The sequence below is a fragment of the Antrostomus carolinensis genome, unplaced genomic scaffold (genome assembly GCF_000700745.2).
Source record: "Antrostomus carolinensis isolate BGI_N321 unplaced genomic scaffold, ASM70074v2 scaffold2295, whole genome shotgun sequence".
NCBI lineage: Eukaryota > Metazoa > Chordata > Aves > Caprimulgiformes > Caprimulgidae > Antrostomus > Antrostomus carolinensis.
Window position 1 is genome coordinate 5423 of NW_010316923.1, and position 15187 is coordinate 20609.

General features: G+C 41.4%; 1 protein-coding gene across 1 annotated transcript in view; it reads left to right on the forward strand.

Annotated features, from left to right (window-relative positions):
- Positions 1-8022: 8022 nt before the first annotated feature.
- Positions 8023-15187, forward strand: part of GHR (growth hormone receptor) — an 82129-nt gene continuing 74964 nt past the window's right edge. Inside the window, exon 1 of the mRNA XM_010168384.1 lies at positions 8023-8109. The gene's annotated coding sequence lies outside the window, so the exon portion shown is untranslated. The remainder of the gene's footprint in view (positions 8110-15187) is intronic.

Consider the following 15187-nt stretch of genomic DNA (forward strand, 5'->3'; position numbering starts at 1 on the left):
ATCCTTGCAGTAGTTCTAGTCTTTAGTTAAAATTTACAGCTTTGTTTTCCCATATCCTTTTACATTTTATTTGCATATATAGAAAATTTTACTCAAGAAGAAGTGAGAGATGGTGAAAGCAAAGGGAATAATGTTCAAAATCCAGGCTTTCCACTTTTGCAGAAAATCATCTGGAGCTGTCTGTTCATGAGTCAAGAGTGCCATACCCTTACAAAAAGACAGATATAGCAGGATGTGTAAAGCTGCAAGAGAACTACCTGAGGTAATCCTTTCAGTTTAGCTTTGCTAAAGCCTCAGGCTGCTATTTCAGACTTGGGCTATCTGGAGAGAGTTCAGAGGAAAACTATGAGAGTGATCAGTGATCCAGAAAACTTAGTTGAAAGATTAGTTTTGTTTCATCTAGAGAGACAGGGAAGTAAAACAGGCTTCAGGTCGGTAAAGGACTGAAGAAAGGGTATGAAGACTGAAGGTCGGTAAAGAACTGAAGAAAGGTCCTTTCTACGAGGGAATTCCTGGTTCTTCATTGTCAGTGGGGGAAGTAAAGGAGCTTAATTACATCAAGAGGGACTTGATGTACATGTTACAATAACCTTCCTAGTGGCAAGGGTAGTAATGCATTGGGATAGGTTGCCCAGGGAGGTTGAGAAATCTTTGCAGGTCTTTCTTGGTCTTTAGAAAAACGCAGTAAGGAGAGATGAAAGTCAGGCAAGAATTAATTGATCTGGCTGTGAAGAGTGAGAGTTTACCAGGTGATGTCTGGCAGCCCTGCCCAGCCATATTTTCTGTAGTTCTGTTACACAGGTTGCAAGTAACTTGTGTCCAGCTTGAAAAGGAAGTTGAAGTGATGGACGTTTGGGGTGGTTTTTTTCATTCAGCCTCTAGTAAATTCCAATTTTCACTTTATTTCAGCCTTGTAAATGATTTTTTTTCCTTATTTCTGTTCTTGATTCCTCATTATCTCTTCTAATTCATTAAAGACGAATCTAGTGTTTATAGGTTCTTCCACATATGGATTATTTCCAGGTACAGCTGAGTAATCCATTACATATTTTTCTCAAATAAACTGGGGCTATCATCTTGATGATAAAAAGATGCCCCAGACTTGAAATAACATTTTTAGGTCCATCCTCTTTCAAGGTTTGTTAGTCTCTTAAGTGTGGACATGAGAACTGACTACAATAATCCAATAATACATCTTCTCAGCTTGTACGTGGTATTTCCCTATTAACCTATCAAGAAAATTTCCCTTTTAAGTTACTGGCATGTCAGCAACAGTTTCAGCTAGTAGAGTTCTGGATTTCCAGCTGCCCAGATCTCAAAATACTTTAAACATTGACTAAACTATTCTTCGTAACATTTCAAGTAGATAATTAACTGTAACTGGGACTGTGACATGTTTCACTTGTGGGAGATAGCCTGAATTTCTCTATACCACAAAAGTTATCTTGTATCTTAAGTTAAATTGCTACCCACTTAGAAAGTTTGAACTTCTTGTCTGTTTGCATCCTTTACAATGCTGATGGTCTCTTTTCTAACCCAAAGAGGTGTATTGATTCCTATATTTGGCCTTGAACTACAGTGTAGGCTTCCTGAGCTATCCTGTCCACAGATATACTTATAAGCATAATGCAGTGGAAAACAGAAATTCACCTTTTATCCCTACTACAAGTGCCAAAACAAAGATCAGTTGTTAGTCAGCTTAGTGCTGCTAAGAAAATGTTCCTGTTATTGTTATGTCAAAGAGGCAAAGACTGCCAAATCTGTAAGAACAGAAATGTGGTTCAAGTGAAGTACTGAAAACATGAAGGGCAAGATTTATTGTTAAACTCTTAAGGACATGAAGAGATTTAGAGGGGAAAAAGAGGCTCTGACTTGGAACTAGAATGTGGCCTCTTTGGACAAGAGTGTGCTTGTAAGGCAAGTGGAAGGGTTAAAGGAGGAAGACAGGTTAAAAGCCTAGCTATCTGAATACAGGAAAAAAGAGAAAGACAATGGAGGGTTCTGATGGCTTTTGTTAGTCTTTCCTTGAAAGAATTTAGGGAATTCCTGTACAGAGAAAAAAGCTGATGAGAGTTTAAGGAGTGAGTTCACAGTTGCAAAGCGGTACTTCAACTGAGGATGTGAAACCTCACCATATTAGAGAAGTACAGTTTGAAAGCAGGAAGTTTGAATCTGAGAAGGATCATAGAATTGTAGAAAATCTCAAGTTGGAAGGGACCCCTCAGGATCATTGAGTCCAATTCCCTGCTCCTTGCAGGACCACCTAACACTAAACCATATGACTAAGAGCCTCATCCAGCCGCTCCTTGAACTCTGACAGGCTTTGTGCCATGAATACTTCCCTGGGGAACCTGTTCCAGTGACCGACCACCCTCTCACCCTTCCTAATGTCCAACCTACACTTCCTCTGAGGCAGCTTCATTCCATTTCCCTGTGTTCTGTTGCTGGTCACCAGAGAGAGATCAGCACTTGCACTTCTGCTGCCCCCTGTGAGGAAGGTGTAGACTGCAATGAGGTTCCCCCTCAGCCTTCTCCTCCCCAAGCGGAACAAGCCAGGTGACCTCAGCCACTCCTCCCGAGTCTTGCCCTCATGGCCTTTCACCATCATGGTCGTCCTTCTCTGGACACTCTCTTAATAGTCTGATGTCTTTCTCACATTGAGGCACCCAAAACAACTTGAGGTGGGGCCACAACAGTGTAGTGGAGAGTGGGACAGTCACCTGCCTCAACCATCTGGCTGTGCTGTGCTCAATGCACCCAAGGGCAAGGTTGGGCCTTTGGCTGCCAGGGCACACTGTTGCCTCATGTTCAACTTGCCTTCAAATGGATGAACTCACTCGATTGGAGAAATCCTAAAAATGCATGTGAAGACCCCATTTCTCCTTCTGTTCAAAACAAATATTTTCAAAACAGGTTCAGGAGAAAGTAGTTTGGGACTCAGCAAGTGCCACACATCATGATGCAAACTGGAGAGATGAATAAAACATACCAGATCCAGTAAAATTCATGCAAATTATGTTAGATCTTCCTTTGATCTTAGTTGTAGATGAGCTGTTAAACTGGAAATGGAAAGAAATAATGTAATACAGGAGAAAACAATAAAGAGAAGATGAGGATTCCCTTGGCCAAGTCTTACAAGCAGAAACACTCTGCAAGTAGTTTATCACAGATGCCAGACATCCTCTTACACATCTGTTGGTAGGCCAGCGTAATGGAAGGGCAGGACTTCTGAACAATCTGTTAGGACTTGTGAATCCAGGTCACATGTCTGCTTGGAAATAATCTGTCCTTCTCCAGTGGCTCATGCAATCATAGGGTGTCCATAATTTACCATCTTTCTTCCAAAGCATGTCTTTTATATCCTTCTCTTTTTTGTCTGCTGCCAGCAACTTTTCAGTTCTGTATTGTGTTGGGTTTGTGTGTGGGGGGGCTGTTTCTGATAGTGGGGGAAGGGTCCACCTTGTGAGAGTGGACACTCCCCTGGCTTCAAGGCATACCTCCCCCACCCCAGCCCAGTCTGAGCCAGTGAGCACTAGAGAAACGCCTCTGTGAATCCGTATTTGTGAGGGGAAGGGCTGTCATAAGAAGAAGAAGGTGGAGAGAACCTGGAGGAGAGGCCATTGACCTGAACAAAAGATGACCATCGGCCTAAACAAAGAGAGAGCTTCTTTGCCAGGAGGGAGGAGGAGGAGGCGGAGGACAGAGAACCTCAGACACCCAGTTCAACCACATGGTGTAGGAGGAGGCAAAGGAGGTCCCTGCAGCCCATGGAGGTTCAACAGCGACCCACATGTACGGCATGGAGGACTCCATGCTGGAGCACAAAAGCCGAGCCCAAGGGGAAGTATGAATGAAAATGAGACCCCAGAGATGTTCAACGCCAGAGCAGGGGTGGACCTACAGAGCCAGCAGGTGAGGAGACGCGCTGGACCAGAGGCCCATCTGTAGCCTGTGGATGTCCCCATGCCAGAGCCAGGAGCTGAGCCCAAAGAGGTCCATGACTCCATGGGAAGCTGCTCTGGAACATCTTGTTCCTGGACTTTCATGCCAGGAAGAGCAGCAGAAGTGAACTGACTACAACCTCCATTTCCTGTCTCCTGTGCCACTGGGGGGGAAGGTAGAGAAATTGGGAGCAAAGTTATTTGAGCCTGGGAAGAAGGAAGGGGTGGGGGAAGGTGTCTTAAAGATGTGGTTGTTATGTCTCACTGTGCTACTCAGATGAATGCAGAAAATTAAATTGACTTTTCTTCCCCAAACTGAGTCTGTTTTGCCCGTGACCATAACTGGTGAGTGAGCCATCCCTGTGCTTCATCCTTATCTGTGCTCCTTTATTGTGATCCCCTTCCCATCTCACCAGGTGGGAGAAGTAAGTGCAGGAACACATGGTCTACCAGTGGTTAAACCACCACACGTATATAAACATACAATCATGGAATGGTTTGGGTTGGAAGGGACCTTAAAGATCATCCAGTTTCTACCCCCCTGCCATAAGCACGGACACCTTCCACTAGACCAGGTTGCTCAAAGCCTCATCCAGCCTGACCCTGAACACTTCCAGGGAGGGGGCATACACAGCTTCTCTGGGCACCTTGTTCCAGTGTCTCACCATGCTCACAGTAAATAATTTCATCCTAATATCTAATCTAAATTTACTGTCTTTCAGTTTAAAATCATTACCCCTTGTCCTATCACTTCCTGCCCTTGTAAAAAGTCCCTCTCTGGCTTTAAAGAATCATGGAATCACGGGATTGTTGAGGTTGGAAGAGATCCCTGGAGATCATCTAGTCCAACCCTTCTGCTGAGAGTGGGGTTTCATTAATGCAGTTGCCCTGGGCCATGTCCAACAGGGTTTTGAGTATCTCCAGACTTCAGAACCTCTCTACACAACCTATTCCACTCTTTGATCACCTCTTCAATGAAAAAAGTCATTAATGAAGATATTAAACAGCATTTACCCTTGGGCTGCTTCACTAGTGACTAGTCCTCAGCTGAACTTTGTGCCACTGATTGAAAGCCTTTAAGCCAGGCATTTCAGACAGTTTTCAGTCCACTGCACTGTCCACTTACCTAGTTTGTTCTTCATCAATTTGTCAATGAAGATTTTCCATGGGACAGTGTCAAAAGCCTTTCTAACTTTTTTCCAGCACTGAGCCTTTGCTTAGATGGTCTTTTGAAGACCAGAAGATCTTTTGTCACATTTGGGTCCATCTCATCTTCTCCAGTTTATTTTTTTTTTTTTTGTAGGTTAGCATGGGACATACTAAGAAGATATAATGGGCACATATATCCCATAAGATCCTCATATCCCAATCAAGGCCGTGATGAGTCTGAGCCTGTTTCTTAGCCTAGCAAACTAGTCCTTTTGCTAGGATGGGCCCTGTCTTAACTCAGTGCTGTACTTCTTTCATTTGCCATGTGGGTTAGAATAATCAATCTGTTTCTGAGAAAGTATGTGTCCCTGAAAAAGCCTCATCTCTATACTTTATTCACATAAATCTATGTTCTCCTTTTGCTGAAGTTGCAGATTTTCCAAGAATCGTTTAAGAAGTGGCTGCTTGCCATTTAAACACCTAGCTTGCTGCCTGGTGTGCAGTAGTGCCTCTTTTTCACACATAATGAAGTGTCAGAGCCAAGTGCAAATACAACTGTCTTTGTGCTTGTGTGGCTTGTTCTAAACTGCAATATTGCAAATAAACAGTGTCACTTCATGCAGTCTCTGTGCTTTCACCAGTTGCTACTGAGAGTGAAACAAAACGTTCTGAGTACAATTAGGTAATCAGAAGTTAGGACATTTCCCTTTTGTTGCCCATAAAGTAGCTAAGAGATCTTATCTGCTGTTGAGCAGGATTTCAAAATATTTTGGAAAGATGACTGGAATAATTTTCCCTGTCTTGTTGTAGTAGGATTCTGACTTTGTCACATGATAATAATTTCCGTTTGCTAATACACTACCAAGTGTTTTGAAACAGGAATTTGTCAGTAGTCCTTGGTAGCTCACTTCAGTCAACAGCTGCCTTAGACTTTACAACTTTGTTTCAGTCTAAACTGTCCCTTTATTTTTGGAAAAGGGAGTTGTGTCTCACTGGTCAATAATTCTCTCTGAAATTAAGAGTTCTTTTTAAAATCAGCAATTAAATCAATGGAATACTCCTTAGAGACACAATCAGTTAGATTCTTCGCCTGATGAAGTGTGAGCAGGCTCTTTCTGAAAAGTGGGATATTATGGGGTAGATGAGGTAAAGACTTACCATGTATGGACCTGTCTAGTTCTTTTCATTATGTGGACCTCGAGAGAGCCCTGCAGCTAACCACACATAGGGTGATTTATTTTAACCTTGATTGCTATTGCATATTATTCTTGCTTCTGCATGGAAAATGCCTTATGTTATTTTCAGATATCTTTTTAATTTTTCTCTCTGTTCAATTCAAGGATTTTCTCTTTTGGTAGTTGTGATGGGGTTATTTTATGTTCTTTTTTTTTGTAATATAAATACAGAGATGACACCTAGCCTTTTATACATTGCTCTGAAGAAGGATTCCTGAGAAATATGATGAAATTTTCACTCACAATCACAATTTGCTTTCGGTTATTTGTTTTTTAGGGATCTATCCATACATTAAAATGATACACATAAAATCAAGAAAATTCTATGGATGCAAATCAAGATTCTTGCTGCTCTTTCTTAAGCCAGTGCTAGTACTCAGTCAAGGAAAACTCTCTTTTCAAATATTACTTACTTCTTTTTAAGGCTAGGGCAGTGCAGCCCTAGGCATTCAGTCTGAATGTATACAGCATTTCTTTAGGTGATATTTGTGGGTTTTTGCTGGTTGCTTTCTTTTCCTGGTTATTTGAAGAGTCTGATACTGTGAAATCTGGTCTTCTTTTCATAGTCACACCTATTAGAATCCAAATTATTATGAATTATTAAATTAATGTGGGCACCATGGCTGTTTTAAAATGCTTTAAAAAGCTGACTTGCATCCTTGGGAAGAAGTCACCTTCTCTGTCAAATTAATGTTGTTTTTATTTAAGTGTAGAGGTACTACTAATTAAAAACCATTTTAGATGCTGCTGCTGCTGTGCCAAATATTATGGGAGTGATAATGTGCTTAGGAATTCTGAACATAACAAATGACGTACTACTTTTTTTTTTTTTTAACAGCGTGCCATCTTCCTGAGACTTACATGCTGTCTTTTTAGAGAAAAGGGAAATGTTACTTTCTTAAAGTTACCAGTTTATAAGTTACTACACTGTAATTTATTGTCTAAAGTAGTAGTCGTGAGATACTACTCGTCCAATACCCTCTTCTTGGTGATTCAGAGTTTACTTCCAGTCCAGCTGATTTCCACCATGGATGTGCATTGAAAATCATGGAATCATTTTGGTTGGAAAAGGCCTTTAAGATCATCAAGTCCAACCATTAGCCTTACACTGCCAAGTCCACTGCTAAGCCATGTGCCTAAGCAGCACATCTACACATCTTTTAAATATTTCCAGGGATGGTGACTCCACCACTTCCCTGGGCAGCCTGTTCCAAAGCTTGACAAGCCTTTTGATGGAGAAATTTTTCCTGATACCCAATCTAAACCTCCCCTGGTACAACTTAATGCTGTTTCCTCTTGTTCTGTTGCTTGTTACTTGGGAAAAGAGACCAACATCCACCTTGCTATAACCTCCTTTCAGGCAGTTGTAGAGTGAGTGTCTGCACTGGTGGCCCTGACTTCTCTGTGCCATTTCAATCTGTGTCCGTGCATTTTAATGTCAAGGTTAGCGCGGGATCCTGGCAGGCCCCCAGCCAGCCGGGGGGTTTCAGGCAGCCGCTGCTGTCTGAGTGAGAAGCCCAGGTGCTCTGCTGAGGGCCGCCGTGCAGGCTGCCAGCCGCTGGCCTTTCCCGAGGTGGCCTTCCCTGAGGGACAGCAGTGCCAGGACTTTGCCATTCAGATTTTGTTGTGTCGCCTTCCCGGTGACCTTTGCTATTCCCAGAACTCATGGCTTGTCTCTGTTTGCCCTGATTTTGTGTAGGTGCTGGGATGGCTGGAGAAGGTCGCGATTTGCAGTTGAGCTGAGGGAGGCGTGAAGCATCATCCATCCCCTGCTGAGATTCGAGGTAGTGTGATAGCTTTTATCTTACCTGCAAGTGACTCTATGATGAATGTTGGCTAAGCAGAGCGATCGATAGTATCCTGTAGCGCTCTGCAGATAATCCTCAAATCCCATAATCCCTTCCTACAGAAGGTGATAATGATAATATGCAGGATACAGAATTCAAATGGGGATCCAATTGTCATATATTATTACCCCAATTAATAGAGATACTGAATTAAGGCTGTCAGATTCAGTCCTGATGTAAATCGATGGCTTCAAGCCCATTTCTACCAATGTCTAGTAGCCCGCATTGGAGATAAAGGGCTTGGTAACTGGCAGAAGTGCTTAAAAGCTATTTTTCCTTGTCATAGAAAAATTCTTATACTGTGTTTTAATAAGACATTTCTCACTTATAATGTTATTTAAAGTTTTAATTGCCTGACTTTTTAAAGGTACAATATTGAAACAAGTGGAGAAAAAAAACCCCAAACCTGTGGTTTTCCAGAGAGAGAGAACATGAAAGCACATATCAAAACTTAAATGACAACTAGTTTGAATGTATATATTTGGTCTCATTCATATCTGGAATGTATTACTGAAAGTCTAATCAGATTACAATGGGGTTTTGAATCAAACATCACAAAAATACACAGTGCTGTAAGGGATCCCGACCTGTGGTTGCTCATGCCATGGAACTGAAAAGCTGTTATCTGGTGTTAAATGGCTGCGTGAGATTTTACAGCTGCTGTCTGTGTACTATAGCAGTTTTATGAGATTTAAGTGGCTGTTCATGTCTAAGTGTACACAAATGTAATGTCATTAAATAGAAGATAAATTCTAAAGGCTTTTTGCTTTGGCTGCAATAACAATAGGTAAAACTTGCCACCCTGTGTCCATGTTTTTAATGTTTCTGAAACCAGGTGGTGGAACTCTAGGTGCATTCATTGCACCATGGATCTTTGCTTGGGAGACTTGTCTAAGCATATCCCAGTTCCACTGAGAAAATAAGAAGGTCAGAATAGTGAAAGGTTACTTGTAAAAATGCTCGTAAAGTAGGCATAGCTTAGAGACATTAGGGACCTCCTCAACCAAAGCCACCTTTTTTGTGGTTACCATGCCTTCTCATATGGAGTTAAGCACACCTGAAAAACAATTTATGAATGGCTTCTTTCATTTTATAGCTGAAGCATGGCAACACAGCCATACAGAAAGCTGCTTCTGTGCTCTGTTTTCCTGGCTTTCTATGCCCCGCGAGATTGCAGAATCACAGAATCACAGAGTGTTAGGGATTGGAAGGGACCTCGAAAGATCATCTAGTCCAAGATGGTCAGTCCTTATCTAAGCTAAGCTGCTCATTCCCAATTTCTCTGCAAGCAGCTGTGCAAAGACACATGCCCAGCACTGGGAGCACACAGCTTGGATACGGGGTCTGGCCTTGCTTCTGAGCTCTACCGCAGGCTCAGTCCAGAGATTCTGCCATGCTCTGTAACCTCGTTGTGTTTCAGTTTCTTATTTGTAAATACAGGATAATAATTCTTAACTTCCAGAAGGGAGCAAAGCATCCCAATCCTTAGGAAATGCTGTTACTCACACAGCACCTGTCATATTTGATGTGATACTGATGCTGTGTTACCAGGGGAGAGTTCCAGTCCTTTACGTTTAAGTGTGACCCTGGGCTTGGAAATTGATAGTGGATTCCTGGGTGGCAAAATCATTTCTGTGGCACTTTCTTGCTTGGTATTTTCCACTGACTAGAGATAAAGAACATTTTGGCACAGGGAAGAGTAACTAACTTAATCCAAGGATAATGTGATCATAGGGGAGGGGAGATTATGCTGACCAGATACCTTGAAAATGACATGTCTGTAATTTATATTACCTATGCCAAGTTGGTTTTAGATTAAGAACTGGAAATGTCATAACTGTCCCTGTGTAGATCAATTAAAGGCTTCACGTATATGCCTTGCATTACATGTTTGGCAATACTAGTCTCAAACTCGGTCATCTGGAGGCAAGTTTACTGTTCAGCTCTTCTGTGAAACTGAGACATTTAATGCATTATGCACAGTGGGGAATGTTCATCTGCACATTTTCTAGGCTGCGATTAATAAAGTGTTCTACTCTGAATGAGGTTTTTGTTTATCCTAAATGAATGTGTTGCATTCTTTCCTTAAAAAATAAACAGATGCCTTGTTATTTCAAGTCTGGGATACTTGAAAGTGACCCATAGATGTGTCGAGAGTAATTTGTGCCTCGTTTGCATTTACAATCCCAATGGAAGATAACAGCTAAGGCACAGCTTTAAATAGATTTTGACAGTGCTGGTAGTTCTACTGAATGCAGTACTGGAAAAAAAAAATAATATCTGGCCAAAAGTGGCAGAGATGTTTGTAAAATAACTGCTGTAAAATATTCCAGTAACTGTAATTTCTTTAGCTATTAACACTTACCAGCTACCAGGTCAGCACACCTCTCTATCCTTTAAATAAAGTTCTGCTAAGTTGCTTTCTGTGGAATACAGCATGCAGAAACCATTTGTGGTGCTGTAAGAGCCTGGGAAAAGCTAAGAGTAAGGAAATAAATTGGCTGTTCCTCCACAGTTTGGAAAAAAACATATAGGAATACAGGGCTCCTCCTTTTGAACAGCCTTTTAAGTTCAGGGAAGGACTTGCCTACACTGAAAATGTCAATAATATAATAAATGTAACCATTGGTTTAATACTAACATGCTGTAATACTTTTCTCATCATGCAACTTGTTCAGTGATAGGCTACCACAAAGCAGGTATCCACCTTGTGTGGGTTATGTCCACTAGTTTATGGCTGGGATCAGGTCCAAATCCCTCAGTCGCTAGTGTCATGAATAGATCAGACATATATACACTTGATAAAAAACCCTCAAGCTTTTTTTGTTTGTTTGTTTTGCTTTTTTTAAGCTTTATGGCTATTCCTCATGCTTATGTTTTATCAGTTCATTGTACAATTTGAAGGATTCGCTTTTTAGCATTTAATGATACAGCCATCAGTGGGACAATTTAATTTGCTGTTAAATAAATCAAGTTAAATTCTGCTGCTATTGAGTCATATGTTACTGTAGATCTGAAATAAAGTTAAGATTCAGTTTGAACAAGTCTGGCAAAGTCAGATATTACATCCTGGCAGTCATAGTTTATTAACTTCTATGCAGAAAATAGAAAGGAAACTAGGAAAATTAACATTAAAATATACTGCACAAAGTATTTACTTGTCTTTTTTTCTTCTAAAGACAATACTCTGCACTCATTAATAGCCACTTTTATTCTGGCTCTTGTTTCCGAGTGAATGCTTCTGAGATTCTGTGATTCTAGTATCACATAAATCTGCTGTTTGAGAATTATTTGTGAAAAATAGATTTTCCAGACTAAATATAATACACTGAACCAGTAAGAAGAAACAGGTTAGATAAATCTGTGGAAAACTGTCCTCCCACATGTGGCTCAGTGTGCTTTAAAAATGCAGTCTAGCAAATCAAGTCCTACGCTGCACATACTACTATAGGCTTTATTATGTGTGACTAGTAAAAATGTGTCCATATGGTCCAATCTTTGCAGTAGTATGTGGGAAGCAAATTTGGATTTTGCAAAGGCTAAGCGCAGTGTTCCCACTTAGCTGCAGTGGTCTCTCTGTTAGTTGAGCAGCACCAGACTGTCTTACCCATCCACCATCTGTATCGTAGCCCATCCACCATCTGTGCCCTCTCCCAGGGGAAGCAGCTCGTCCCTTTCACCATGCTTCGCAATCAGCTCTCCTCTTCCCACCTCTTCCTCAGGAGAGCAGTTGCCTTTCTATGTCCATTGCTAGCAGACATCAAGAAATAGGAAAAAGGAAAGGAAGGGAGCAAGAGGCTGGAAAAGCAGGGGTCACCATATCTCCCTGAACTGATGGCAGCAGGAGAAAGCCAAGCTCTCCTTTGGGCTGTGGCTGGCAGAAAAAGCTGGAGGGTTCCAGCAGCCTTCATGGCTTTAAAAACCGTTTCTCATCTCCTCCAGACAGAAGTGACACAGACTGGATGGCATCATTTCATGGGCTATGGAATGGTTTATGAACTACATGCCATAAATAAAAACCTACTTAAAGAATCCAATTTAAGTTAAAGAAGGAAACACTAGTCCTCTTTTTCAGATGTTTCTCTATAAAGCTCTGCCACCATCTCTATTAGCACTACAGCTCCAAGTAACAGCTGCTTGTTACAGTATCAGATTACTTTCAGCCACAGCTGTAAATTAAATGTACTACTCCCATCAGAACAAATTTCTTCTTGAAAAAAATAGCTTTTGTGTTTTTCCAAATGAGATACTTGCTTAAAAATTACACACTGCATGACACAATCTTACTACCATTTCTGTATTATGATACTTCAACTTTTCAGGCTCAAAACTGTTCTCCAGATCATTTATCAAACATGTATGTAAGTATACCTAGCAGTATCTATAGCAAGACCTAGAACAGGTCTATATCAAATGAATGCAAATATTTTAATTAAGACTTAAAGTCTTATAAATCCCCCTTCCTCTAGTATAGAACAAAAAGACACAGGGAAATTAAAACATAACTGCAAGCTCTACATCTGGAATATTGTGTTCAGTTCTGAGCTCCCCATTTCAAGAGAGGGAACTTCTGGAGAGAGTCCAGCGAAGGGCTACAAAGGTGATTAAGGGGCTGGAGCATCTTTCTTACGAGGACAGACTGGGAGAGCTGGGTCTTTTCAGCCTGGAGAAGACTGAGAAGGAGCCTCATTAATGTTTATAAATATCTAAAGGGCTGGTGTCAAGAGGACGAGGCCAGACTCTTTTCAGTGGTGGCCAGTGATAGGACAAGGGGCAATGGGCACAAGCTGGAACACAGGAGGTTCCATTTAAACATGAGGAAAGACTTTACTGTGAGGGTGATGGAGCACTGGAACAGGCTGCCCAGGGAGGGTGTGGAGTCTCCTTCTCTGGAGATGTTCAAAACCCGCCTGGATGCCTTCCTGTGCAACTTGCTCTAGGAGATCCTACTTTGGCAGGGAGGTTGGACTAGGTGATCTCCAGAGGTCCCTTCCAACCCCTACCATTCTGTGACTTTCCTACACTGTAAGGGTAGAGCTGTTGGGTACCTCCCTGCCAGCTGAGCTATTCAGGAGAAACCTATCTGACCCACAGTATGTGCTTTTACTGTGAGTTTTATATGTCTACCATAAAGTGTGTTTGAGACTGGAAGAAAACCTGCTCTCCTAGGCAGATAAAAACACAATTCCAGGCCAGGCAAAACCAGACCCTTCTTAGCCAAGAAACTAATCTGTAGACCACCGAGTGATCCTGCAATTAATTGTTCTCTGCAACCCATAGAACAGATGACATCTGGATTCACTTTCTGAACTATGAAAGAACTACAGACTTTGAGAGGTTTGGGGGTTTTTTATATGTGATTAAAGCACCCTGTATCAATTTATATTCAGAGCTAGCTGGTTGATAAGGTGTCAGAAATCTTTGCAGACTATCACTTTTAAAATCTCTGAAAGCGGCAACAAAATTATCTTCCTTGAATGAACTATACTAAGTCATTATTCTTTTTAGTGTATGAGTCCAGTTACCTGTTATCAAGTCTGATTACTGAAGAAAAACTTGTATGCAATAAGTGAGCTAAAAATCAGGACTAAATTTATTCATCAGGGCAATTCAAAGCTCAAAGCTCCATCTGCTGTGATATTCCACAGTTTTAGTAATATTGGGAAAATTATAATCTATGCCGATGTAATTTATCTAATGCTGCTGTACACTTTGTAGTAGAAGCTAAGAGCAGTCAGTCTCATCATGCTTATTGTGAATGTGGTTGCTTACACAGGATTCAAGTGAGATTGTTAAGTGTCATGCATATTGTAGGAGCAGATATCATCATTAATGACTTATTGAAAAAAAAAAAAAGTATGGTAAGGTTTTTCTAAAATTTGAAGCCTTTTCTCTCTCTGGAAATAAAGTTCCCTGTGATATTAAAAATTATTCAGTGTAAGAACCACAAAAAGGAAGTCATACTCGTTCTATTCTACACTGACAGTTTCCACACGTGGTCACACAGATGAGGCTCAAAAGCCTGCAGTTTAGCCCACAGGGCTTAGTGCTGGGTGGGGTGATTACTGATGAGCTGATTAAAGGGAGAGAACCAGTTGCTAAGACTTGCTGACAGGCTCCTGCACAGCCTTACTCCCCATTTCACTATTAAAACAGGTACTGAGGCAAGACTGCTGGGCAGGCTTCAGAGGAGATGGGTGTTGTGCTAGACCAGGAGAACCCCTGGCAGGTTTTTTCTCTGTGGCTACAGTGCAATGTCCTCCCCTTTAGTCTGCTTGTTTTTATGGTATTGTGCATCTAATGTAAGTCCTGAGATCTAGCTTGGTATGAGATTTATTGTTCTGAATAGCCCTCATGAAATGGTTTGAGTCTGAGCAATACTTACGGCAATGCTGAGGGAAGGCTCAGGTATCAACTGCTCCTCAGGGCAGATATCTTGTGAATTTTATCTGTAAACATCTATTTCCTCGTGGTCCTGTGTAAAATAACAGTAACAGCAGTGGAGAAATGCAAATGCAGTTATCTGTTTTAGTAAGAAACAGTTTAATCTGCTCCAATGTTTCACTTTCTTAATCAGATAGTTGATAGTGTGATGGAGTTCCTGCAGAGGAGGGAGTCCTAGCAACAGTGGGGGTGGACACGCTCTCCATCGGCTGGCCAGCCAGCCTTGCACTGAGAAGCTCTGTTTTTCATATCACCCATTGCAGATATCCCCTTTTGAGTTACCAGTTCAGAGTCGGTGTATTTTATCTGCCATGACTAAAAGCAAAGGTTGCAATGCAGAACTGTGATTGTTTTAGTGTCTGACATTTTAGGAGTGGTAAATGTGGAGGGAAAGGTTTACATCCCCTCCACTGCGGTCACTGTAGCTGGTTCCTTCCTGTTGTTTGTAAAATAGAGCTATACATTTGTTGAGAAGGTTTTGCTAGTTGTTTGAGTGTTTCAGATGAACTGGTCTTTCTCTTAATTGTGGTACTTTCTCTCTTAATGCAAACTATTAGTTTGTTGCGAGGGG